At 33.9% G+C, this 27,515-nt stretch overlaps 1 pseudogene; it reads left to right on the forward strand.

Annotated features, from left to right (window-relative positions):
• The first annotated feature begins 1,216 nt into the window (after positions 1–1,216).
• On the forward strand, positions 1,217–25,743 carry LOC111881671 (uncharacterized; annotated as a pseudogene).
• Positions 25,744–27,515: the final 1,772 nt, after the last annotated feature.

Raw genomic sequence — 27,515 nt, forward strand, 5'->3', positions numbered from 1 at the left:
AACTGTTTATAATCATAATGAAAATTAATCGTATGAAGAGTGAAATCCAAAAAATTTGGTGGCCATTGTCTTATACCCTCAAAGTACATTGTTCGTAAGCATAATGAAAAATAAATGTATGTATAATTAAATGATTAAAATATAAGTTTTAAATAATAAGAAACTGATTTAATTTTTTTTATTGAAATTGCATAGTTTGATCAAGTTTTATACCTAAGCTTATATACATATTCACCAAGCATATATATATATATATATATATATATATATATATATATATATATATATATATATATATATATATATATATATATATATATATATATATATATATATATATATATATATATATATATATATATATATATATGAAAATTCTAAACATTTGAAAAAGTTTGAATTTATTAGAAAAATAAGAAAAATATTGAATTATTAAAATTAAAATGTTCTTTCTTTTTTAAATTGAAACAAATAATTTAGATAAATAAACAAAGGAAACTAATGAAGTTTTAATTTAGAAATGTTTAAATTAGAAGGAAAGTCAATTATTGAAATTGATATACATTTATTGTAATTATTACATTTAAATATTATATGTAATTTAATAAAATGGAAAAACCACAAAATGTCATATGGAAAAATTTTAATTGAAAATAACCACAAAATGACATATGGCCAAATCAATGACAGTGTGACATGTGACAAAAAAATATTCATTTATTAGAGTGTGTGTGTGTGTATATATATATATATATATATATATATATATGAATAGGATAAAATGAGAACACTAAAAAGATTAAGAATGCGAGAACAAATCTAGACCATCTAAATATTCAAATCTAAGGTTATTATCAGACAGACCATTTATGTAAATCATGAAATTTATTGGTATTAAAGTGTAACTTTGAACCAGTGAAAAGGTTATGATAGTAATTGATTCTTTATTTAATTCCTATAACTTCTCACACTCTTTCCTTTCAATTTGTCGTATCTCTCTCTCTCTCTCTCTCTCTCTTTCTCTCTATACCTAGGACACGTCTCCCTCATCTGTACACAACCAAAAGAGCACCATCGACTATATAATGGTCTAAATCAGACCCTCTTTGTGGTTATTCTTCGCAGGGAAAGAATGATGGCCCAATGGGGCAGATTGATCGCAAAGAGGAGGGGAATAAAACCACTGGTTCTCAGTTCAATTAAATAAAGGAGAAGTATGGAAGCATTAGAGCTATTGTCAATCTTAGAGGGGGTAGTGAGGGGATGCTTAATTAGCTTCCCAACTGCTTTGCTTCTACTCTGGGAGTTCAATACGAAGGGAAAGGAGGAGGCCGGTCCGAGAGGAGCAAGGCAAGCAGCCATAACATTGCAGGTAAGGGGGAAAAGCCAAGAGGTTGCTGCCTCTTTTGATTTCGCTGGAAACACAAACCCATTGTTGTGGTTATTCTTGGTAGGGAACGAAGAAGAAGAAAGGGAAAAAAAGGAGCAGAAATCAGTTCATCAATTTCAAAAACAAAAAGCGGGTTCAATGGATGGTTTCTTGGGTCTTTATTTACTTGAAATTCAACAAGTAACAATGACTAGAAATGTAATGTTTTTGTAGTTGTTTTTGGTCTTTGATTTCAGCAGCAAATTAAGCATTAAAATTGTGCTTTTGATGTGGTAGTACTTGACAAAAAGGAATGAGAAAAAGGACGAATTGAGGGCTGAAACCGAGAGGGTAACAACTCTTTTCTTATATTCATTTGTGAATATCAGTGTATTTATGTGTGAATGATTGTATTTATTTATGAACAACCGGGTATTCATGTGTGATTAATAAGTGTATTTATTTATGATTAGGGATATTCATTTTATGAACAAATGATAATTTTTACATTATTTTTACTTTGTATTTATTTATGAATAGCAGTGTATTCATTTGTAAATATCAGTGTATTCATGTGTGAATAACTATTTATTTATGAATAGCAGTGTATTCATGTATGAATGAGTATATTTGTTTATGATTAGAGGTATTCATTTTAAAAAGAAATGATAATTGTTACATTATTTTTATTTTTTGATGAAAAAAAGGCATTGAATTATTTGTAAATTGATATGTATTCATTTGAAATTGGAGTAGTAGTAGTAGGTTTTTTTGAAAAAAATTTCCATTTGTGAATACAAGTATACAGTCACTCAATGGATATGCTCGGCTTTGGATATTGATTTGGGATTTGATTTATATTCATTTTTTTGAAAAAAAAAAACATAAAATAAGGGAAAAAAGTTGATTTTTTAAGAAAAAAAAATAATTTTTTTTCAGTTTTCAAATAAAATTTGGTAAAAATATTTTTTATATTCCATTAATAAGAAAAATAAAAAATCGAATCTTGTTTTTGGTAACTAATTTTAAATTTAAGGGATTTTGATTGAATTTTATTTTATTTCAATTTAAATACTAAAATATAAAATATACATGCAAAATATTTTGGATTGCACAGGCAATCTTAATCAAATCCACCTGATGGTACAAATGTTTCAACACTTAAATTATACCCACTTGTCTGAATATCGAAACTAATGTTTATTCATTTTATCACAACGGATCCAATGGTAATTCATTTCCCCGGCACAGTACTCTAGCCACAAGTAAAGACGAAAACTGTTATAAAGATAATTTGAAATCTATTAAAAAAGATAAAGACAGTAGAAAGCTTGATTTGGGAGATCGTATGTGCATGTGAAATAATAGAGACTGCAGAAACTGTGTACTAAGAACCATTAAAAGAGTGGGTACCATGACAGAGTTATTATAAACGGCTTGGCGCTGCAAACAAATCCCTTTTCTATTTCAATATTCTATACATTTTATATTTTGATCAACGAGTATACAAATTTTAAAGAAAACATCTATGATATGTATAATTAGAATAAATTTTGAATTCTAAACAATAAATATAATTTTTTTTGAACAACAAATCTAACATGTTCTTATATTACACCTAAATTTTTTTTTTATTTTTTTTTTTTGGAAAGGGAACTTCCCTAACGAGGGTGTCCGGGTCAGCTTTCGCGCACCGACTAATCCCCCGCTGCAAACATGAGGCTTTGCCTCATGCCCTGGAGTCACTGCAGGCGAACCTCCATGGCAACAAGGGCTTAGTAGTGCCAGGATTTGAACATGAGTCAATAGGTTATCCACCATATCTTCCACATGCCTTACCAAGTCACCACAACCCAAGTGGTTCCTAAATTTTATTTGTCCCCAAGGGGACTTGATCCTCTCGATCTCATTGAGGGAGGACAAAGTGTGATACCGTTATGATAATTTAATAAGAAATTATATTGTTGGTGTAAAAATGATGCTTTAAAACCATGAAACCAAGTTTTACGGGTTACGCTCGTGGGTCATCTACTTGACCCGGTTCAACCCATAACCTGTAAGATGAACTCAATATCTGCAACTAGTGGTGTCTCTAGTAAGTTTGAAGTCAAAACACAAATTGCACCGTATGTGTGGCTCAAGGTTTTTAGAGACCGTAAAAACGCACCGTGAAGATTCTAAGCCGCGTTATACGGTTTGGTGCGGTGCGGTCTTTTGGGTATTGTTTGATAAATATGTAAAAATATTGTTTATAGTTTTATATGCATTAGAGTAAATTACACAAATGGTCCCTATGCTTTAGGGTAATTTGCGTGTTTGGTCCCTAACTTATTTTTTTAACTCGGAAGATCCCTACTGTTTGTTTTGTTACGCATCTGGTCCCTGTCTCACCTAAAAAGACTATTTCGCCCTTGATTTTTTAACTTATTTAAATAAACACACCCCCAACCCCAACCCCTCACATTACCCTACCTACCATACAATTTTTCCCTATTTAAATAATAGTATTTTTAAGTAAAACAGGCACCAAGCGCGAAACAAAAACAAAAAATAAGGATCAAGCGTGTAACAAAAACAAACAATAGAGACATTCCGAGTTAAAAAAATAAGTTAGGGAACAAATGCGTAAATTACCCCACACCATAGGGACCAATCGTGTAATTTACTCTATGCATTATTATATAACTACATTAAACGATGCGTAAATATAACAGTAACATCGTTGTTAAATTTGATATAATAATTTGTATATACTAAATTGATATAATATATTGATTATTTTGAATTATATGATAATATATACATTTATTATAACTTCATAATCTCAATCGCTTGAATGACTTCTACCCGCGAGTTACACATGAATAAAATTAAATATAACATATGATTTGATGTTACTTATAGTTGTTTTTATTGTTAATTAATTTTTTAAAATTTATTTGCTTAATGTTTTAATTTCTATCATTATAATTATTTAAAACATCAAACATTGTTTTTTTTATTTTAAAGCTAACAATATAATCATTTACATAGAGTTTTTTTTAACTATTGTTATTGTAAGTTAATTTAAGTTACTTATTTGGAAACTTTTAACGATTATAAAAATATATTTAAGAAATATTTTAGTTAAATTGAGATTACAATTTAGTTTTTGCTTTTATCACTATAATTTATCACTTTTAACTATTTACAAAATATTCTTTAGTTATTTTAAATGGAACTGAAATTTATATTTAAGTTGACATTGTAATGCGCAGAAACACCTATATAGTTGAAGTCTTTACAAATATATATTTTTTAAAATATAACACTAACGTTGTTGTTAAATTTGATATAATAATTCGTATATTAATTTGATATAGTATATTGATTATTTTGAATTATATGATAATATATAAATCTATTATAACGTCATAATCTCAATCGTTTGAATGACTTCTACTCGCGAGTTATACATCAATAAAATTAAATATTATATATGGTTTAATATAATTTATAGTTGTTATTTTTAACTAATTTTTTAAAATTTATTTGTTTAATGTTTTAATTTATATCATTATAATTATTTAAAACATCAAACATTATTTTTTGATTTTAAAGGTAACGATATAATCATTTATATAGAGTTATTTTTAACTATTGTTATTATAAGTTATTTTAAGCTACTTATTTGAAAATTTTTAACGATTATATAAATATATTTAGGAAATATTTTAGTTAAACTGATACTACAATTTAGTTTTTGCATTTATCACTATAACTTATAACTTTTAACTATTTACAAAATATTATTTGGTTTTTTAGTGGAACTGAAATTTATATTTAAGTTGACACTGTAATGTTATATTTAAATTAACAATTTAAGCATTTTGTTCAAACTGTTCAAAGATTGTAGCTTTAAACTGATAATGGTTTACATGCAACAAGATTTTAAATCTAATAAATTAAGTATAATATTTTAAAATTTAAAGACATAACTTTATAAATAGAAGTAAAAATATTATTTTAAAATTGAAATTTAGTCTATTTATGATTACACTTTAGGTTTGATATTTATTTAACCTTATTAACCAATTTACAATCATTATTAGAAAGACACTACAATTTATCACTTTTAACTATTTATAAAATAATCTTTCGGTTGTTTAAGTTAAATAAAATTTATATTTAAATTGAGCCTATAATGTTATATTTTAATTAATATTTTAAGTATTTTATACAAATTGTTCAAAAATTATACCTTTAAAATGATAATGGTTTACATCCAACAATATATTAAAACTAATAAATTAAGTATAATATGTTAAAAGTTAAAAAAACATAGTTTTATAAGTAGAATTAAAGATATTATTTTAATATTGAAATTTACTTTATATATGAATACACTTTAGATTTGATATTTATTTAACCTAATTACCAAATTATAATTATTATTATAAAGAAATTGAAAAGTCATGGGAGTTTCAAATGAATGTGGTGAAAGGAAAAAAGAATGGGGGTTTCAAATGCATGAGATTCAAGAAAAAATGCTAGCTTTATAAGTATGTATGATATGATTACTTATATCGAAGAATGACATTAGTTAGATGTGTTTTATTTAATATGTGAAAAGTAAATTATTTTTAATAGTAAAAAGTAACAAATGTTGTCCAAAATATTCGCAGTAAAAAAACATTTTGAATTAGTAATTTGAACAACATTTTTTAAGCATAAACCGCAAACTACATTGTATATTGTGGTTTAATATAACTGCAAACTACAAATTGTACCGCGAACGATATAAACTTATCCAAAATTGAAACAACCACAAGGATTTCCCTCCTAATGCTGAGGATTTATGTTCTTAATACCTCAACTATATTTATCACCTACGTCTCTAATTTTCCTTGCAACAAGAGTTCGACTTTGAGCAGACAAAATATATATATATATATATATATATATATATATATAGAGAGAGAGAGAGAGAGAGAGTGAGAGAGAGAGAAAGAGAGAGATGTTTGCTTAAGATGATGATTTCATATTAAGCATAAGAGTAATTAAACAAATTGTCCCTTATATAGGTGTCAAAATGTATGTTCACTCTTTCTTTTTAAAAATTAACTCTGACCATATTTGTATTATTATTTTTTTCACTCAATTCGTCCCTACGGACATAAAATTACTATTTTGGTAGGATAACATGAATGTTTGCTTAAGATGATGATTTCAACCTTGAGATGTTTATTTTATATCAAGTGGATCTTAAGCTTTACACATTTTGTTAGGATAATATGGATTAAGAAAAATTACAGGCTAAACTATATATATATATATATATATATATATATATATATATATATATATATATATATATATATATCTTCGATTAGATGTCTATTAAGAAAAATGGTGTTTATTGAAATCTATTTGCCATATCTGATATGAAGAATATGCAATTATGGTAAATAATATTCTTTGTTGATCTAATCATAGCCATCTGTGAAAATGTTTAATCATAGTCAATGACATGAATATTATAAAGATCATATCCAATGACATGAGAAAATCATTTTATAACAAGTCTTGCTAAATGTGTACGGATCTCCACGTGTATATTCTTTCTAAAAGAATTGCCTATTCCTTTTAGACCTGCTATCAGAAATAGGATTTATCAAGGCCATACTTGATTACTAGAAATGGATTACATCTCAGTGTTCATGACTTTAAGTCATTTATCATATTTAAGACCTAATATAGCATTTAGGTAGTTGATGGATTTGCCAGAAACTATCAAGAAGAACTCACCACGTATTGTCCCTATTTTCAAAAATTAACTCGGACCGTCCCTATGTTTCCATTTCTTTGCATGGTTAGTCCCTATCACTGTTAGTCATTAGTGGTTTCCGTTTAAGTACCACAAATGCACGTTTAGTCCCTTGTTTCTTTTAAATTTATCATTTCAGTCCCTCGTTTCTTTTTAAAATATTATATTGCCAATTTTTTTCTTCGATTAATAATAATTTATCATTTAAATTAGATTAATTATAAATTTAAAAAACTTTATATCATTTTCATCTCTCTTTTTCTCTTTCTCTCTCTCTCTCTCTCTCTCTCTCTCTCATTTTCTCCTTATTCCCTGCCATTTTTCTCAATTCGGGCAACCACCTCATATCATTATCGGCAACCATCTCCTTTCACTGTTGACACCTTCTCCAACCACCACTCGCCGCCACCGTTAGTTTAAATTTGCATGTTTTATCCTTTACCATATATAAAATGACTATGTTGAGAGACAAACTTATGATTAGAGAGATTAGGGTGCGGAATGTAAGTTAATCTCATGGATCTTAGAGAGGCTCAATAACAATAAGTTCGTAGAATTATAAATGAAACATCAAAAAAAATACATCAATAAATATACGTAAGCTTAAAGATACTTGTTGAATCATAACATGGTTCACATTCAAACACAAGTTAGTAAGTGATGAACAACACAATACAAGCTAATGGAGATAAAGAGACTTGTATTTCTATATTGAGAAAATTACAAGGAATATAAGATGATAGGCAATTAAATCGATCAACAATACCATCTATTTATAGCACAAAAGGTATAAGTCTACAACTGGATAATATAAAAGAAATGTTGGAATATATGGTCATGCCTCCCACGCTTTGTAACGCCTGTGTTTCCGGGCTTGCCATTTTTAGCAATGTAATGGTCTAGGTTAACCTTTGTAACCCGTTTTGAAATAATAAGATTGTATTATTTGAGTATTATGTGTTTTGTGTTTAATTGCTTAATTATGTGGTTTGATTAATTAAGAATAAAAATAAGCGTCAAAATTTAAGTGTAAAATAAACTTAATATCTTTGGTTAATGTTGTAGTAGTTGAAACGAGGTTTCCGAATATATATAGAACGCCCAAATCTGACTTCGTATGAGGAAGTTATGATTTATCGAAGTTCCGGCTTAGCGGTATGCAGTCTGTTATACTCGATTTGAGATCGAGCGGTTTTTAGCCGAAGCAATCTAAATGAGAATCGAAGATCTCATTGTTGGTATTGAAGCGATAAAAAGTTAGGCGAGAACGGACGTCAAACGAAGAAGTTATGAATTTATAACGAAAGTTTCTGTCCCGGCCTATTAAAAATAATTAATAAAAATAAAGTCAAAATTAGCCGACGGAGTCTAAACGAAAGTCGTAGAGCGTGGTCTCACCTTTCCGTGGATATAAAGAACGTCGAAAACGGAGTTCGTATGAAGAAGATATGAATTTCCGAAGTTTGATAAATAAATTGTATTTATTTTTAAATAAAAAATCCGGCATTATCCGAAGGGGGAGTCACCAGTCTGATCCGACGTACGCCCCGCGTACGCGAGAACGCCCCACGTACTCCAAGAGTGTCGACACTTCGGATGACGCATGCAGTGACGATTTCGGAAGCAGTACGCGCTGCGTACTGCAGTACGCCCCGCGTACTCCGAGGCTCCAGCCTCTATAAAAGGGATCCGAAGGCAGCCGAGAGTTTTGTTCATTTCTTCTCTTCTCTCTCCCGTTTTGCATCGTTTTGCGTGCCAGAAATACCCCGAAGCCCCGGTATCATACTCTAGTCCCGAAGCAAGATCCGAGATCCCGAAGATCCCGAGAAGTGCGATTTCCGAGTCGAAGCTCTGCCCTCGAGAAGTTCGATTTTTGTGGAGATCTTCCAGATTTGCTGTGGATTACTACTTCCATAAGCCGTAGTGCTGTCGGATCATCTTCTGATCAAGTGAGTGTATACTAACTTTCATAAACACGATAATAATACAAGTTTGGTCCGAGTGTATTAAGTGTATTGTTGTTTATAAGTGTGAGTGTGTAGTTATTTTCTTCCAAATACAATAATATGAAGTATTTTAAATAAAATACGTGCTATGTGTATATATTTGGTTGTGTTATGTGTGAATGTGTATTCACTCTCTTCTATCTTATAGATCTGATTATTTCTCTATGAGATATGTGTTATGTGTGTGTGTGCCTCATCTGTTATGTGATATATGTGTCGATTAAAGCATGCTATACAGGTTTTTAAACTATGTATACAAATGTATATTTTTATCTACTAATATGTTGGGTAGAACATGGGTAGATAGTTGGTGTGTAATAAACAGATGAGAGGCCTCGTTGTTGTTTGATTTAGTCATCTAGCGGAGTTTAGATGACGACCACATACTTTTCTAGATAGTCTTATGGAAACATTAGCAGGTTCGCCACCTGTAGGTGTTAATGAACTTGGGTGTTCATTCGCTGTACTCCATCCCCCTCATGGTTGCCTTATCTGACTTATATTGTTGAGGTACCCCCGAAGCATGTGTTGTCGCTCCGATGAAATATTCTTAGACTAGGTCCCTTATGTTAGTTGTATTAGGGACATTAAAGTGAGAATAACGGGAATGGGTAATTGGGTTATTGTTGGTTGGTGAAAATTAAATATGATATTTATTGTGGGTTGAAAACCCTATATGCTCACCAGGCTCCCAAGCCTGACCCACTCAGGTTTAAATTGTATTACAGGAAGTGGCGGAAGGGCATGAGATGGATGAACCATCAAGTTGTTTTGTTTACAAGTCTGCATATGTTTATATTTGTTATATGACTTGTAATGTATTCGTTTATGCTTATTGGTCTGTATCGGAACATGACACCCCGAGTTTTGATTATAATGAAAATACATTTCTTTTATGAAATGCTTCGGTAAACATTGTTTTATCATGTTTTGTTTTTGGGAACAAATTCCGCAACTCTTTCAAATCAAAATGGATTTACTCTGAAAATATTTAAAAGCATAAATGAAAATCGGTCTTTTCTGGCCGAGATTTTGGGGATGTCACAGTTGGTATCAGAGCATTAGTTTAAGCGAACTAGGAATTTGTAGGATTTCTAGACTTAAACTTAGAATGCTAAGTAAAGTTTTGAGATGTGTGTCTGTTGTGATTTAGACACGAGCACTAGTTTATTCTAGGAAAGTTGCCTAAAATGATTTTATATGCTAAATGTTATATGTCGCCATATATGATATTATTTGTTCGGATCTATGGTCTGTTGCCGACCGGATCTAGAAACCTTATGTGTGTAGGATTCTAAGCGTACGTCTACGATATTAGAACTAGCATGTAAACGTTTCGGAGTGATAAGGATGATTTGAATATCTATCATGATTGAGGATCTAATTTCACCTTATTCGGTGTGTAAATCAAAATGGTGAGAACAAGAAGTGGAGTTGGAAATGCTGACGAAAACAGGAATCAACCACCAGTGATTGAGCCAATACCTGTCGTAGCAGTAGCATCTGAGCCAATAACCATGGCTGGTGTGCAATTGATGATTCAGACGATGTTGGATCGTCAGATGGATGAAACTAGACGGTTGCTTCAACAAAATCGTGAAGAACTGTCGATTCGTGTGGAAGAGCCTGAACTGAATGAAGGGCACTCGGGAAGGTGGAAACTTCAGTGGGTCTGTTGGTCCATCCAACCCACCGATAGTTAGGCAAGATAACCGTGAAGGAAGGAATGATGGAATGGGATGTAAGTACAAGGACTTTTTGACTTGCAAACCATCGACCTTCAATGGGAAGGAGGATCCGATTGGGGTTATGGATTGGATCTCCGAAATGGAGCTAGCCTTCATGACTTGTGGCTGCAGAGGTAAGTTGCAAACTATCTATGTAGTGCGTCAGTTCCGAGGTGGAGCCGTTCGTTGGTGGAACACTCTAGGGAAGACGTTGAGCCCTAATGAGCCACTGCAATTGTCATGGGCAGAGTTCTTGGTGCAGTTTAAGCGCAAGTTCTGCTCGGCTCAAAATCTGTTGGAGTTGGAGAATAAGTTTTTGACATTGACGAAGGGTAGCGTGTCAGTTGATGAGTACACCAATAACTTCACCGATAAGATGGAGTTTGCCTTGTGTATCGTTCCAGACGAGCTGACAAAGGTGGATCGGTATGCGAAGGGACTCCCATGGGAGTACGAGGTGCCAGTACGTCAGGCACTTACTCTAGAGGCAGCTATCTAGGCTGCCAAGTCTGTTGAGAACATGATCAAGGGGAGAACCACCGACAAGGTTGATGTTGGTGAGAAAAGAAAGTTTGATGGAACATCTGGTTCCGGTAAGAAAGGAAAATTTTCGAAATCTGTTTCGAAAAAGTTTGGAGGAAAAGGAGGCGAAGCAAAGTGGTGTGATAAGTGTAAGAAAAAGCACTTTGGGAAATGTAGCGAGGATGTGACCTGCTACAAGTGTGGAAAGGTTGGACATTTTGCCAATGAATGTCCGAACAACAAAAGGATGTGTTTTGGGTGTAATGAAGAGGGGCATATTTTGAAAGACTGTCCGAAGAAGAAGGAGGTAGCAAAGCCCAACATTCCACCAAAGCCGAAGGCGAGGGCCTTCCAGATGACACTTGAGGCTGCGAAAGATGAAGCTGATGTCGCTTCAGGTACCTTTCTCGTAAACGAATTACCTGCTCATATATTGTTTGATTCTGGAGCCAACTACTCCTTTATTTCGCATGAGTTTGGTAGAAAGCTAGCTTTGCCTGTTGATAGACTAGATAATGCTTTATTAGTTGAAGTAGCTAGTGGCAAGTTTGTGCCTGTTAGCCATCGTATGAAAAATATCTTGATCGACCTTAATGGGAATAAGTTTCACGAGGCGTTATTGCCTATCGAACTAAATGGTTTCGACATCGTGTTGGGAATGGATTGGCTTAGCACCAATGATGCCGAAATTTTATGCAAGAAGAAGATAGTTAAAGTAAACCCGCCTAGAAAAGATTCATTTATGGTGTATGGGGACAAACGGCGAGTGAATTCTGGGATCATTTCTCTAATGAAAGCCAGAAAGTGTTTGACCAAGGGATGTACATCATATTTAGCATTTGTGATTGATGCTAAGAAGGAAAAGAAGGTGATGCAGAGCATTCCAGTGGTGTGTGATTATCCGGAAGTATTCCCCGAGGATCTTCCTGGATTGCCACCTGATAGACAAGTGGAGTTCAGAATAGACTTGTTATCAGGAACCACGCCAATAGCAAAAGCACCTTACCGATTAGCACCGACGGAGATGAAGGAGTTAATGATGCAACTTCAGGAGTTGTTGGACAAAGGTTTCATTAGACCTAGTTCATCGCCCTGGGGAGCTCCGGTGTTATTTGTGAAGAAGAAAGATCGAAGTATGAGAATGTGCATCGATTACAGAGAGCTGAACAAGGCAACAATAAAGAATAGATATCCGTTGCCGAGGATTGATGACATGTTTGATCAATTGCAAGGTTCGAGCTATTTCTCGAAGATCGATCTTAGGTCAGGATATCATCAGCTGAAAGTAAGAGAGCAAGATATCGAGAAGACTGCATTCAGAACTAGATATGGACACTACAAGTTCTTGGTTATGTCGTTTGGACTAACCAATGCACCGGCAGCGTTCATGGATTTGATGAATAGGGTTTGTAATCCTTTCCTTGATAAATCCGTGATAGTGTTCATAGACGACATTCTGATCTACTCGAAAAGCCAGGAGGAGCATGGCAGGCACTTGCAAGAAGTGTTAGAAGTTTTGAAGAAAGAGAAGCTTTATGCGAAGTTCTCCAAATGTGATTTTTTGGATTCGTGAGGTCCAATTCTTGGGTCACGTGGTCAACCAAGAAGGGATAATAGTTGATCCAACGAAGATTGAAGCTGTGATGAAGTGGGAACAACCGAAAAGTCCCACGGAGATTCGAAGCTTTTTGGGATTAGCCGGATATTACCGCAGGTTTATCCACGCCTTTTCTTCGATTGCTACTCCATTGACAGCTTTGACCCACAAAGGAGCTACTTATGCTTGGAGTGAGAAGCATAAAGAAGCATTCGAGAAGTTAAAGAAGAAGCTATGCGAGGCACCGATACTTTCTCTACCCGATGGAGTTGAAGACTTCGCTGTTTATAGCGATGCGTCTGGTGTTGGATTGGGTTGTGTTTTGACCCAAAGAGAAAAGGTGATAGCATATGCGTCTCGACAGCTGAAAGAGCATGAAAAGAATTATCCGACTCATGATTTGGAGTTGGCAGCGGTAGTTTTCGCTCTGAAAATATGGAGGCATTACCTCTATGGCACGAAGTGCAAACTTTTCACTGATCATAAGAGTCTCCAATACCTCTTTAATCAGAAAGAATTGAATATGAGGCAACGACGCTGGCTAGAATTACTTAAAGACTACGACTGCGAGATACTTTACCACCCCGGTAAAGCTAATGTTGTTGCTGATGCTCTCAGTCGGAAGGTCAATCTTGAAAGGAAAAGGCCAAGAGCGTTGAGAATTGAAGTTGTCTCGACCATTGTGGAAAGTATAAGGAAAGCTCAAGAGGAAGCTTTTAAGAAAAATGACCGAAAGGAGGAACGTTTGGGTAAAACGTTGGTGTTTGGTACTAACGGTCATGGACTGAAGGTATTCCAAGATCGTATTTGGGTACCTAAGTCAGGAGGAATTATGGATCTTCTGATGGAAGAAGCTCACAAAACCATGTACTCAATTCATCCGGGTAGCACTAAAATGTATAGGGACCTGAAACCCTACTACTGGTGGCCGACGATGAAGCTTGATGTTGCAAAGTATGTGGCCGAGTGTGTGACTTGTGCGAGAGTCAAGACACAACATCAGAAACCGTACGGGAGTTTAGAACCATTGCCTGTGCCTATGGGTAAGTGGGAAGACATTGCTATGGATTTTGTCACTAAACTGCCCAGAACAAAGAATGGTCACGACATGATTTGGGTGGTCGTTGATCGATTCACTAAGAGTGCGCATTTCATAGCAGCCAAGGAGAAATGGTCTATGGAAAAGCTTGCGAATTCTTACGTGAAGGAAATTGTGAGGCTTCACGGTGTTCCGTTAACGATTGTATCGGATCGTGATAGCCGTTTCACCTCAAGGTTTTGGAAATGTCTACAAGAGGAAATGGGTACCAAGTTATGTTTAAGCACAGCTTACCATCCGCAGACTGATGGTCAGAGTGAAAGAACAATACAAACACTTGAAGATATGCTGAGAGCATGTACCTTGGAATTCCTAGGTAATTGGGATGAACATTTACCGTTGGTAGAATTTTCCTATAATAATAGTTTTCACTCGAGCATTAAGATGGCACCTTATCAAGCTTTGTATGGACAGAAGTGTCGTACGCCGTCTTGTTGGCTTGAGGCTGGGGAAAAGCAGTTTATGGGACCGGAGATGGTTCATCAAACTGCTGAAAAGTTGAAAATAATTAGGGAAAGAATGTTAGCAGCTCAGGATCGTCAAAAGAGCTATGATGACAAGAAGCGAAGACCGATGACTTTTGAGGTTGGAGATTCGGTTTTGCTTAAAGTCTCGCCATGGAAGGGACTTATAAGATTTAGTAAAAGGGGAAAGTTGAGTCCAAGGTTTATTGGACTGTTTAAAGTTCTTCAGAGGGTTGGGAACCAAGCTTACAAGCTCGAATTACCCGAAGAACTGAATGGAATTCACAACACCTTTCATGTGTGTTATTTGAGGAAGTTCACAGAAGAAGTTCCCGATATAATTCCAATTTCTGAATTGTGAATTGATGAGAACAAAAGGTTGATTGAAGAACCAGAGGCAATTGTTGACCGAAAGACTAAGAAGTTGCGACGCAAAATGGTTGGGTTAGTGCTTGTCCGATGGAAACACACGAATGGGCCGAATCTCACCTGGGAGACGGAGAGTGACATGTTGAGTCGCTATCCACATTTGTTTGTCAATGTGTGATTCCGGGGACGGAATCATTCTAAGGTGGAGAGAATTGTAACGCCTGTGTTTCCGGGATTGCCATTTTTAGCAATGTAATGGTCTAGGTTAACCTTTGTAACCCGTTTTGAAATAATAAGATTGTATTATTTGAGTATTATGTGTTTTGTGCTTAATTGCTTAATTATGTGGTTTGATTAATTAAGAATAAAAATAAGCGTCAAAATTTAAGTGTAAAATAAACTTAATATCTTTGGTTAATGTTGTAGTAGTTGAAACGAGGTTTCCGAATATATATAGAACGCCCAAATCTGACTTCGTATGAGGAAGTTATGATTTATCAAAGTTCCGGCTTAGCGGTATGCAGCCTATTATACTCGATTTGAGATCGAGCGGTTTTTAGCCGAAGCAATCTAAATGAGAATCGAAGATCTCATTGTTGGTATCGAAGCGATAAAAAGTTAGGCGAGAACAGACGTCAAACGAAGAAGTTATGAATTTATAACGAAAGTTTCTGTCCCGGCCTATTAAAAATAATTAATAAAAATAAAGTCAAAATTAGCCGACGGAGTCTAAACGAAAGTCGTAGAGCGTGGTCTCACCTTTCCGTGGATATAAAGAACGTCGAAAACGGAGTTCGTATGAAGAAGATATGAATTTCCGAAGTTTGATAAATAAATTGTATTTATTTTTAAATCAAAAATCCGGCATTATCCGAAGGGGGAGTCACCAGTCCGATCTGACGTACGCCCCGCGTACGCGAGAACGCCCTGCGTACTCCGAGAGTGTCGACACTTCGGATGACGCATGCAGTGACGATTTCGGAAGCAGTACGCGCTGCGTACTGCAGTACGCCCCGCGTACTCCGAGGCTCCAGCCTCTATAAAAGGGATCCGAAGGCAGCCGAGAGTTTTGTTCATTTCTTCTCTTCTCTCTCCCGTTTTGAATCGTTTTGCGTGCCATAAATACCCCGAAGCCCCGGTATCATACTCTAGTCCCGAAGCAAGATCCGAGATCCCGAAGATCCCGAGAAGTGCGGTTTCCGAGTCGAAGCTCTACCCGCGAGAAGTTCGATTTTTGTGGAGATCTTCCAGATCTGCTGTGGATTACTACTTCCATAAGCCGTAGTGCTGTCGGATCATCTTCTGATCAAGTGAGTGTATACTAACTTTCATAAACACGATAATAATACAAGTTTGGTCCGAGTGTATTAAGTGTATTGTTGTTTATAAGTGTGAGTGTGTAGTTATTTTCTTCCAAATACAATAATATGAAGTATTTTAAATAAAATACGTGCTATGTGTATATATTTGGTTGTGTTATGTGTGAATGTGTATTCACTCTCTTCTATCTTATAGATCTGATTATTTCTCTATGAGATATGTGTTATGTGTGTGTGTGCCTCATCTGTTATGTGATATATGTGTCGATTAAAGCATGCTATACAGGTTTTTAAACTATGTATACAAATGTATATTTTTATCTACTAATATGTTGGGTAGAACATGGGTAGATAGTTGGTGTGTAATAAACAGATGAGAGGCCTCGTTGTTGTTTGATTTAGTCATCTAGCGGAGTTTAGATGACGACCACATACTTTTCTAGATAGTCTTGTGGAAACATTAGCAGGTTCGCCACCTGTAGGTGTTAATGAACTTGGGTGTTCATTCGCTGTACTCCATCCCCCTCATGGTTGCCTTATTTGACTTATATTGTTGAGGTACCCCCGAAGCATGTGTTGTCGCCCCGATGAAATATTCTTAGACTAGGTCCCTTATGTTAGTTGTATTAGGGACATTAAAGTGAGAATAACGGGAATGGGTAATTGGGTTATTGTTGGTTGGTGAAAATTAAATATGATATTTATTGTGGGTTGAAAACCATATATGCTCACCAGGCTCCCAAGCCTGACCCACTCAGTTTTAAATTGTATTACAGGAAGTGGCGGAAGGGCATGAGATGGATGAACCATCAAGTTGTTTTGTTTACAAGTCTGCATATGTTTATATTTGTTATATGACTTGTAATGTATTCATTTATGCTTATTGGTCTGTATCAGAACATGACACCCCGAGTTTTGATTATAATGAAAATACATTTCTTTTATGAAATGCTTCGGTAAACATTGTTTTATCATGTTTTGTTTTTGGGAACAAATTCCGCAACTCTTTCAAATCAAAATGGATTTACTCTGAAAATATTTAAAAGCATAAATGAAAATCGGTCTTTTCTGGCCGAGATTTTGGGGATGTCACACGCTTGGCTCTGACAATACCAACCACACACTCTTTATCAGTAGAGGTGATCATTGCTTTGACTCTACGGTCTCAAAAAAAGACAAATAGTTAGAAACTCTTCATTAAGTCTCCTTCTATATCTCTGATATTCATAAGCTATCTGATACGCCAAAACAAACAACTCTCTGCATTAACTCAACTCGAACTCTTCGCATCTTCTCAAAAACGCATTTACATGATGAGGGTCACTTTCATGTATCAAAAGACTATATTTCCCTCATTATTTTATTTTTAATCTAATTAATTTATTTTGTATTAACCATAAATTAGATTCCATCCACCCACCCTAAAATTCTAACATAATATATTTTTATCCCTCTTTTTTCTTTAAGATCAACACCTTAAAAGCACCAGCATCACAACAATTGTCAAACCACCGCCAACAGACCACTAATTGCCAGCGATGTTAATTTCACCATAAAAAAGAAACACATAACACACATATCGTGTATGTGTGTGCTGGTACGATACAAAAATAGAGGGAAAGTGAGACGAAAATCTATATTCTGACAATAACTTCGTTTGGATCTGCGATTTAGGGTACGCCAATAATAACTCCCTTTGTTTTCATCCTCTTTTGTCTTCATTGGTCAAATATGTGATTTAGGGCATGCCATCAACAACCCTTTTACATCTAGATTTTAGATCTATACTCCATTTACAAATCTATATTTCGACAACTCTTCTCTCTTCTCTGATGGTGGTATGTGGTGGTTGCAAGAGTTGAGAAAGTATATATGACAAAAATCTAGGGTTCTGATTCTACATCTCAGTCCTTTTGGATATTACACTGATGTAGGGATTTCATGACTGGTTTTAGGATTGGGGACTTCATCTCGAAAATCGGTGTTGGTTAAAGGTATTAGATTAGGATTTGGCGTTGTTGATTATAAGTTCCAGATTATGGTTCTAGTATCAAATTTGGGTTTAAGATTTTGATTTTGGTTATAGTATCAAATTTGGTGGTTGATGGGTGGTGGTTAGTGAAGTTGCCAACGGTGAAAGGAGATGGTTGTCGGCTATGATATGAGATAATTTAGAAATAGGATAAGGAATAGAGAAAAATGAGAGAGAGAGAGAGAGAGAAGGATAAAGAGAGAGAGAGAGAGAGAGATGAAAATGATATAAGTTTTAAAATTTATAATTAATCTAATTTAATTGATAAATTATAAATAAATGAAAAAAAACAGCAATATAGTCTTTTAAAAAGGAACGAGGGACTAAACGTGCTTTTGCGGCACTTAAACGGAACCAATAACGGTTAACGGTGATAGGGACTAATCGTGCAAGGAAATGAAAACATAGGGACGGTCCGAGTTAATTTTTAAAAATATGGACTATATGTGCTTTTCGATACCTAACCGAGGAACGGTTCGTGTAATTTACTCAAGTATAATTGATAGTGCTCAACATAAAATCCTAAAAGTATACAGGAAGATAATTTATACCGGTTAGAAAGTAAACTTTATCTAGTAAGATTTAATTCATCATTTATTATCATTAAGGTTTTAGATGATTCTATTGGTTTGTATCTTAACTTTATACTTGAAAAATACAAAAAATGTTTAACAATTAAGTTTTAACATGTAAAATATAATTACAATGACTTTAGTTGTTAATAAAGTTGATTTAATATCTTGTGTTAAATCTTAGACATTCTTTTAAAAGGAAGGCAGGCATCATAACGTATAGTTCCATAATAATTATTTTCTCTACAGCTAAGTGAAAGTATGATTACGAATCTTTTATATAGAAATAAGATTCACATATATCAAATAAACTACATTATTTGCTTTTTAAAATCCATTTATTGAAGTTGGAATATGTGAATATTATTTATATAATAAAGATAACAATATCTTAAATAAATTTGATTTAAAACAAGTTTAAGTTAAAAGTGTTTATACATAGATCTTCTTATTTACAAAATACTTATATTTACATTATAATTCTTATTAAATGATTTAGTCTCATAAAAAGAATTTTAATAATTACAGAATATGAAGTGATCTTTATGAAAAATGATTTAAGTAAATAATCCATCATTTAGAAAACTAACTGATATATATATATATATATATATATATATATATATATATATATATATATATATATATATATATATATATATATATATATATATATATATATATATATATATATATATATTGTAACACCCCGATTTCACTCTAGTAGAATTTAATATAAACCGGTTGTTTCTAAAATTCTAAGTAGAAATATATTACTTTTTAGCCAAATTAATCATCATAAATGTGTAGTAGACGTCAATACAAAATATGACTTCGTATGAACAAATTATGATTGTTCTAAATTTTGCGTTCAACCCTATACGGCAAAGCATGTCGTAAAAAGTGAATAGGAGATAGGGTTCTTATTAGCTTAAGTAATCTAAACAAAATTTGTAGTAGTCGTAAAAGTGAGAGCGTGCATATAAAGAACGCATAAATTTGACTTCGTATGAGGAAGTTATGATTTTTCGAAATTACGGTACAATAGTGTGCGACATAGAAATCAAAAGTAAAACCTGTTAAGTGTTAGCCAAAACGATGTGAACGAGAGTTGAAGATCTCGTAATACCAATATTTCATACGAAGAACATTGACAAGTGTAATCTTCATAGACTATTAAAGTTGTAGTACTTGTCGATAACTATGTGTGGATATAAAAAACGTCGAAAATGAAGCTCGTATGCGAAAGATATGAATTTTTGAAGATTTATGATTTTATGTGGCTAGGGAGATGCATCACCAGTCAGTGTGCGATACGTGGCAAGACCAAAGCCACCCCCATCCCTACCATAGGCACGGTGCACGTGGTACTTTGGCACGACGTGCCCCATTAGATTTTATAAATAACAGTCTTCAAGCCCCTCATTCTTCACACCATAACTCTCATATCTCTTTCCTTTTGATTCCGACTTCTCTGGAGTTTTTCGAGGTTCTGAGGAGTCTCATTTTAGCAAGGCTCTGGGGAAGCAGATAATGGGACAGAAAGAAGTGCTCGGTATAGAGGTTCCTCCCATGACTTTCAAGTTTTTCGCTAGAAATCTCAGTAAGTTAAGCTATGCTTACTAGGCTTTTAGGGTAACTTATAATTATGTTTATAATCGTTATTATGTACCTATAAGTACCAGATTAGTCATTACTTATATGTAAACATTCTTATTGGTCTACTTACAAGAGAAGGGTCAAGAATATGCCAAAATGATCTTGGCTCCCAACTATCGTGACTGGCTTATCAATATTTGATATCCATGAAAGTATATTTGGAATTAGTGAATGATCTAACTTCTACCAGATTTCCATTGATATGAATAAGTTATAATATTATAGGTTAATACTTAATAGGCCCGTTACCCGCCAGTTGAATCTTTAGAAGGATACCAGTTAATCGTCTAAGTAATTATCCATATGATCGTCATATGGGAATATGAATATGTTTCCATAATGGGATTTGATTATTAAATCTACATGTGAGTTGGAAAATTTATTGCAAGAGAAGTGTTCAAGGAGTGTACCTTTAATTTGAACCTTCATTATCATGGAATTGTTACTAGTAACAAAGTTCCAATGGAACATTCTATAATATCGGTGGCTCGGTCTCTGTGACATAGAAGCCTCGACATCACAGAAGGTCAATGCATATAAGGTTAGAATTCCAATACATTCTAGATAGTGAAATGAATTTTGAATTGTGAAATAAGCACCATTGGAATAGTGTCTAGTCTATCTGTTCACAAAGGAAGAGAGGCATAGTATGCATGTTCATAACATGGCATAGTTGATGTTATTTAAATCAAATGATTAGTTGATGTTATTTAAATCAAATGATTAGTTGATTACTCGAAACATTATAATATGAATAAAGTCATAATTATTATGGTGATTAAATAATAGAGATTATTTATGTTCAACAGGGTTGAGGCCATTGTTAATTAGCTTATTATTGTGTTTCACTTTGCATGATTTACTTCCTGAATAATTTGATTATTTTAATTCCATAGTCGCTCATACTTTTGGAAGTAAGTAGTAAATTAAGGCCGTCATGAATTGAATTGTATATTATCTATAGTGATTAGACATTGCAATGGTTACTTCAATATTCATGAGTACTTAGGAAATGGAGATTTTGAGTATTGGATAAACCCACACTTAGAGAATTACTTTCATGGATTCTATCATGAGTAATTCTGAGACAATAATATATTATATTCTTGAAATGGAAATATATGAGCTGTAATTTACAAGTCAGTAATGCATTGGTGTTGCGTAAATGCATCAGTAACGTGATATTATAAAACGAAGTGTCATGTATGACTTGGTGATTAAATGATACAAGCATATGAGTCAAAGTTTATTCGTTATTTTTTCCATTACAGGAAAAGCAATAGCTTTGGTCCCCTTGATGATTTGATGTCGACATCTGAAGTGCTTGACCGAGCCCGGACTGAATTGATGTGTTCAATTAGTAGTCTGAATTTAGTTGGCATAAATCGGGAAATCGAGAAACAATAATTTTGGACAATGAAATTGATTTCAATCCATGTCTCATATCCGCCAAAATTAGTTTTTTGTAACATATAAACCCATCATTACTATACATATATATATATATATATATATATATATATATATATATATATATATATATATATATCCATGTATGTTAGGATCTAAAGAGCTAGTAGTATGGCCTCTAGGTGCTTAATGTTAGTGTACTTGAAACTAGTAGAAGTGTAGTTTCCATGTGCTTGTATTAATAGAGCTGAAGTATAGCCTTTATGTGTATAAGTGTTGTTGTATTTGAATTATTCATTACAGTTAAAGTAGGGGTTGACAGCGGAACGACGACTGGTCGGGAGCCTATAGACCCGTGTGATGACAAAGAAATGGTAGGAAAGCCGTAATTTGAAATATGCATATTATTGGTGGATCAGCGAAAGGTCACGAGCCACTCGGTGGATGGCGAAAGGTCATGAGACGTTGTTTGTATTCTTGTATACACTACTAGAAAAATAGCCTTTAATGACACGCAAACAATGACACGCAGTGATTGACGATACGCATTTTTGGGCGCCCTAAAAATAATGTCCGTTTTATTAAAAAATGAAGCATAGACGACACGTATTTTTCCGCGCCCTAAAATTAGTGTCCAATAAAAAAAAATAAAAAACACGGAGGGCACCTATGTTAAAATGAGTGTCGTGTAGAGATGTCGCTTTATATTTTATTTAATGAAAGGCACGTTTTCTTTTTCGCAGCTTGGGGGGAAACGAAAATCCCAAATTTTTGAAAGGCCGCCATTTTATCCTCTGCCTTATTTCCATAGTTCTTCTCTCTCACTTATCAATACCTAAAAAAACCCTAATATCATCACCACTCCTCATTTCTTTCAATCTACGACGCCGATCATGAAGTTCACAAAGCTTTCAAAGGATCCGGAATCGAGATCATTATCGGGCTAGGAACTCTTGAGAGATTCAAGGACAATCTAGGATCGAAGGTGGCTGTAACAAATGTTGTTCATGACATCGGTCACAGAAAAGGGAAATTCACCATTTTCATAAATTCATCATCCGCGAACCCTTAATAGGTGGCGTCTACGGTGGAAATAAAGGGTGAAATTGAAGTCTCCCGAAGAGAGAGATAGAGAGAGAGAGAGAGAGAGAGAGAAAGAGAAAGAGAGAAAGAGAAAGAGAGAGAGACTTGGGCACAGACTTGTAAAACCAATATCATCATCTTGTTCTTCCATCACTAGCTTCAACAATGGATGATTTCCATAATCCACGAGTTCAGGTTAGTAAAGATACTACTAATGAGTAATGATATGTTTTTTTATCTTTCGATATGTATTTGTGGATTTCATTGTTGTATCATGTATGCGTGTTTTTCAGGCACTGTTCATACTTTGGAATGTCAAAATTAGACCACCAACTACGAACCTCCGATCCCATACTCCATGAAAGATACGAACGAAGAATATTTACCAAACCTGCGAATCGATTAAATTCCCAGAAAACGAAAGTAATTTCCTCTAATTCCGAGACCGTGAACAGCAAATCTAATGACAATTCAGCGAGCCAAGAACACGAACATCTGAATTTTGATTCAGATTCGTGTGACTGATTTCAGATTTCAATTGCAAAACTCCGAACGAAAGTGTCGACTTGCGAACCAATCAGTGACACATTCAATTACGAGCGAACCTTTGTTTGAAGTTAAATCGATTTCTAAATCGAGTTCAGCAGTGCTCAACTTCAGTGAAAATTGTACATCAAAACTTCTACAACCTTACTTGGATGGGATTGTGGGGAAATTAATTGTACTTTTACAGGTATAAATAATTTTGTAGTAACCTTAAAAGATATGAATATATGAATACTGAATCATTTTTGTATTTCCAGAATCCAAAGCAGATGGTGTAAGAGGGAGCTTTGACTGCTTTGGCATCTGTTGCTGATTCATCTCAGGTATTATTCATCTTCATATTCTCTCACCAACTTGTTTATTTTCTTTAAATTGGTTCTCACATAGTTTATGATTTACAGGAGCATTTTCAAAAGTATTAGGATACAGTTCTGCCTTACTTGAAAGCTATACTCATGAATGCAACTGATAAAGCAAGTTGTATGCTTCTTTTCTTTTTCTGTTATTAAACTTACTCTTTTAAAACAAATTGAGTTAAAGATTATAAATTTATAATTATATATTTTTATTGTAGGCATGGGCAAGACTCTGCGAGTGCCTAGGGCAAGATTTTCTCCCTTACATGAATGTTGTGATGCCACCATTGCTTCATTCTGTTCAACTTAAACCAGATGTTACAATTACTTCTGTTGATGATTCAGATGATAATATTGACAAGTTTGATGATGAAAAGTGTGATTTTTAATAAATTAAATGCTTGAATGAGAGTTAATGACCATTTTACCCTTTGATATTGCAGCATTGAGAGTATTACACTTGGAGATAAAAGAATAGGGATCAAAACCAGCGTCCTTGAGGAGAAAGCTACACTTGGAGATAAGAGAGTTAATGAGCATTTTACCCCTTTGGTGTTGCTATGCTGATGAATTAAAAGAAGGGTTTTTCCCATGGATTGATCAGGTGAAATGAAATTCCACTTTTACCCTTTCTTGTCTTTTAACATTTGAAAAAAATCGGCTTAACTTTTTAATAAAAGACAGGTTGCACCAACATTAGTACCACTTCTTAAATTCTATTTCCATGAAGAAGTTAGGAAGGCTGCAGTTTCAGGCGAAATAAAATACCTCTTTTACCCCTGATAACTTTAACTGTTATTTTTTTATTTTCTTTCTGAGTGTTGACTTTTTCTTTGACTTTTTAGCTATGCCTGAGGTTATTCGTTCAGCAAAACTAGCTGTTGAAAAGGAGCAATCTCAGGGTTGCAATGAGTCATATGTAAACCGTTGTCAGACTATATCATACCAACTTTAGTAAAGGCTCTTCACAAGGTTATTTTCGTCATTCCCCCTATTTGTTGACTTATGTTTGCTCATATGAATCTTTATTTACTGGATTTTGTCTTTTAGGAACCTGAGACTGAAATTTGCTCAAGTATGATTGATTCAATCAAGGAATGTGCAAAAATTTTGTGGGCCCCTTTTAGATGAAAATCAAGCTAGAAGCATTGTTGAAAAGATCAACTAGGTGATCACTGCCAGCTCAGCAAGAAGAAATGAAAGGGGTGAAAGAGTCAAAACAGAGGACTTTGATGCAGAAGAAGGGGAAATGTTGAAAGAAGAAAACAAACAAGAGGAAGTATATGCTCTTATATTATATAATCTATTTTTTTATAAATCTGTTTATCTTAATAAATTATTCATAATATTTTCTTTTTTGTTAAATCTAGGTTGGTGATTGTTTGGGTACTCTACTCAAGACTTTCAAGACCCCATTTCTGCCTCTTTTTGATGAACTCTTGCCTTACTTGATGCCATTCTGGGTGAGTATTGAGTAACATTAATTATATTTTTTTAAATAATTATTTTTTATTTTTTAATTTTTATACAAATATTAAAAATAAGACTTGCATTTTAAATTTAGGGCAAGGATAGGACATCTGAGGAGAAAAGAATAGCAATTTGCATATTTGATGACGTGGCAGAGCATTGTGGAGATGTAGCTCTAAAGTAAGCTTTTTTTAATTCTTTTGTTACTTTAGTATTTTTATTTTAAAAAAATTATAATTTTATATCTTGTTACAGATACTATGAAACTTTTCTACCATTGGGGTTGCAGGCATGCAATGACACAAGCACAAATGTTCACAAGGATAGCATAATTTAATATCAAACTATAATCATTATATTTTTTTATTTAATTCTAAATAAATATATATTTTTTCTATGTACCATTTCTTGTCGCTTTCCTCCTTGACCAGGTAATATCATCAATTTGTTTCTTTCTACTTAGTATTTCTTACTAGTTGCGAACAAGCCTCTCATCTCACATTTGAGTTTATAGGAATCAACAATCACTGTGAAACTTCTAGTGTTTAGATTTCTTACTGGTTGTGAACATTTGTTTCTTCCCTTTCTACCCTTCACTTGCAGGTTGAAGATTTGTCAAGAATGTTCAGACTATTTTCCAAAAATACCCCATGGATTGGATCCTGTCTCTAGTATGTTTAAAAAGGTTTGTGATTTAGGAGTTGGATTCTTTCTTTTAAGTAGAATATAGTTATTTGTATTTGTTGTCATCTGTTTTTATCTTTTTGATGCAATGCAGCATGTTGCTGCTGAAGGCACAACCTTGGTCAAACAGGCACAAGATGCTGCAAGTAATAAGAAGGCAGAAAAGAGATTGCAGGTTGATCCTGCTACATGGCCAATAATGATCTTTAGGGTCTGCTAGAAGGATTGGAGATTGCAGTTAAGCTTCTATCTAAGACTTCACGGCAAGGACTTGATGAATTTAAGCTGGCAATGCTTTACTTGATTTGGACATGAACCCTAAGATATCATATTTTGGCATGGCTAGGTATCCTTCTCAACAACATCATTCTACTTAAGCAGGTGATTAATCAAAGATTAAGTGATATTTTTAATCATGTTTGGCATTCCTTTCCAGTAAGAAACAGAGTTGTATGATTATTTGTTAGTTTTATAGGAATGTATAACACATATTAGCAATGTATTATTTTTGTTTAACATTTGAATGATTCTTTGTATGACATTATAATTTGTGCAATTTATTTTATATTATGCAATGGATTGTGTTTTTTGTATATGGTATTTTATTTCTATTATAAGAAATTAAATGAAAATTTAATTTAAAAATTAATAAATATATAAATTTTTTTTTAAACATTTAAATTTACGATACGCAAAAATGTATGTCATCTTCATTTATGACATGGCCTTTCTTGACAGGGGCTTTCTTGATACGCATTGCGTGTCATTAACACGCGCGTCGTAAGGTTACGACACGCGAATGCGTGTCGTCTTCCTTTATGACAGGGCCTTCCTTGATACGCATTGCGTGTCGTAACCGCGCGTCGTAAATGCGCGTCGTCAATGCGCGTCGTCTATAGATGACGCGCAAAAGCGCGTCGTCTCTCTTTATGACAGGGCCTTCCTTGACACGCATTTGCGCGTCGTCTGAGCGTTTTACGACGCGCAATGAGCGTCGTAAAAGGCCTTTTTTCTAGTAGTGATATGTAATGTGATATATGGTATTTTAGGAACTCGCTAAGTTGCGTGCTTATGCAGTTCATTATTAATGTTTTTTTGTTACTCCCTCAGATCATAAGAATGGAAAGACCCAACTGTATGCACGCGCATTCGCATCATCTTTTTCTCATAAAGTAATCATACAATGATATATTTGAATGAAAAAAATGAAAACTTTTGGGTTGAAAATCGGGATGTTACAAGTTGGTATCAGAGCCCCGGTTTGAGAGAATTGGATGAACACTCGTGTGATTCCAGAATCAAACTAAGGATCTGGGTAATTAACAAATCTTTTTAGAAAAAGACTAATACAAAGAATGTGATGCGTACAGTCAACCTGAGCTCAAAATGGAAAGTGATTCCCAAAATATCCATATTTGGTATGTC

Source organism: Lactuca sativa, chromosome 7 (assembly GCF_002870075.4).
Source record: "Lactuca sativa cultivar Salinas chromosome 7, Lsat_Salinas_v11, whole genome shotgun sequence".
Classification (NCBI taxonomy): Eukaryota; Viridiplantae; Streptophyta; class Magnoliopsida; order Asterales; family Asteraceae; genus Lactuca; species Lactuca sativa.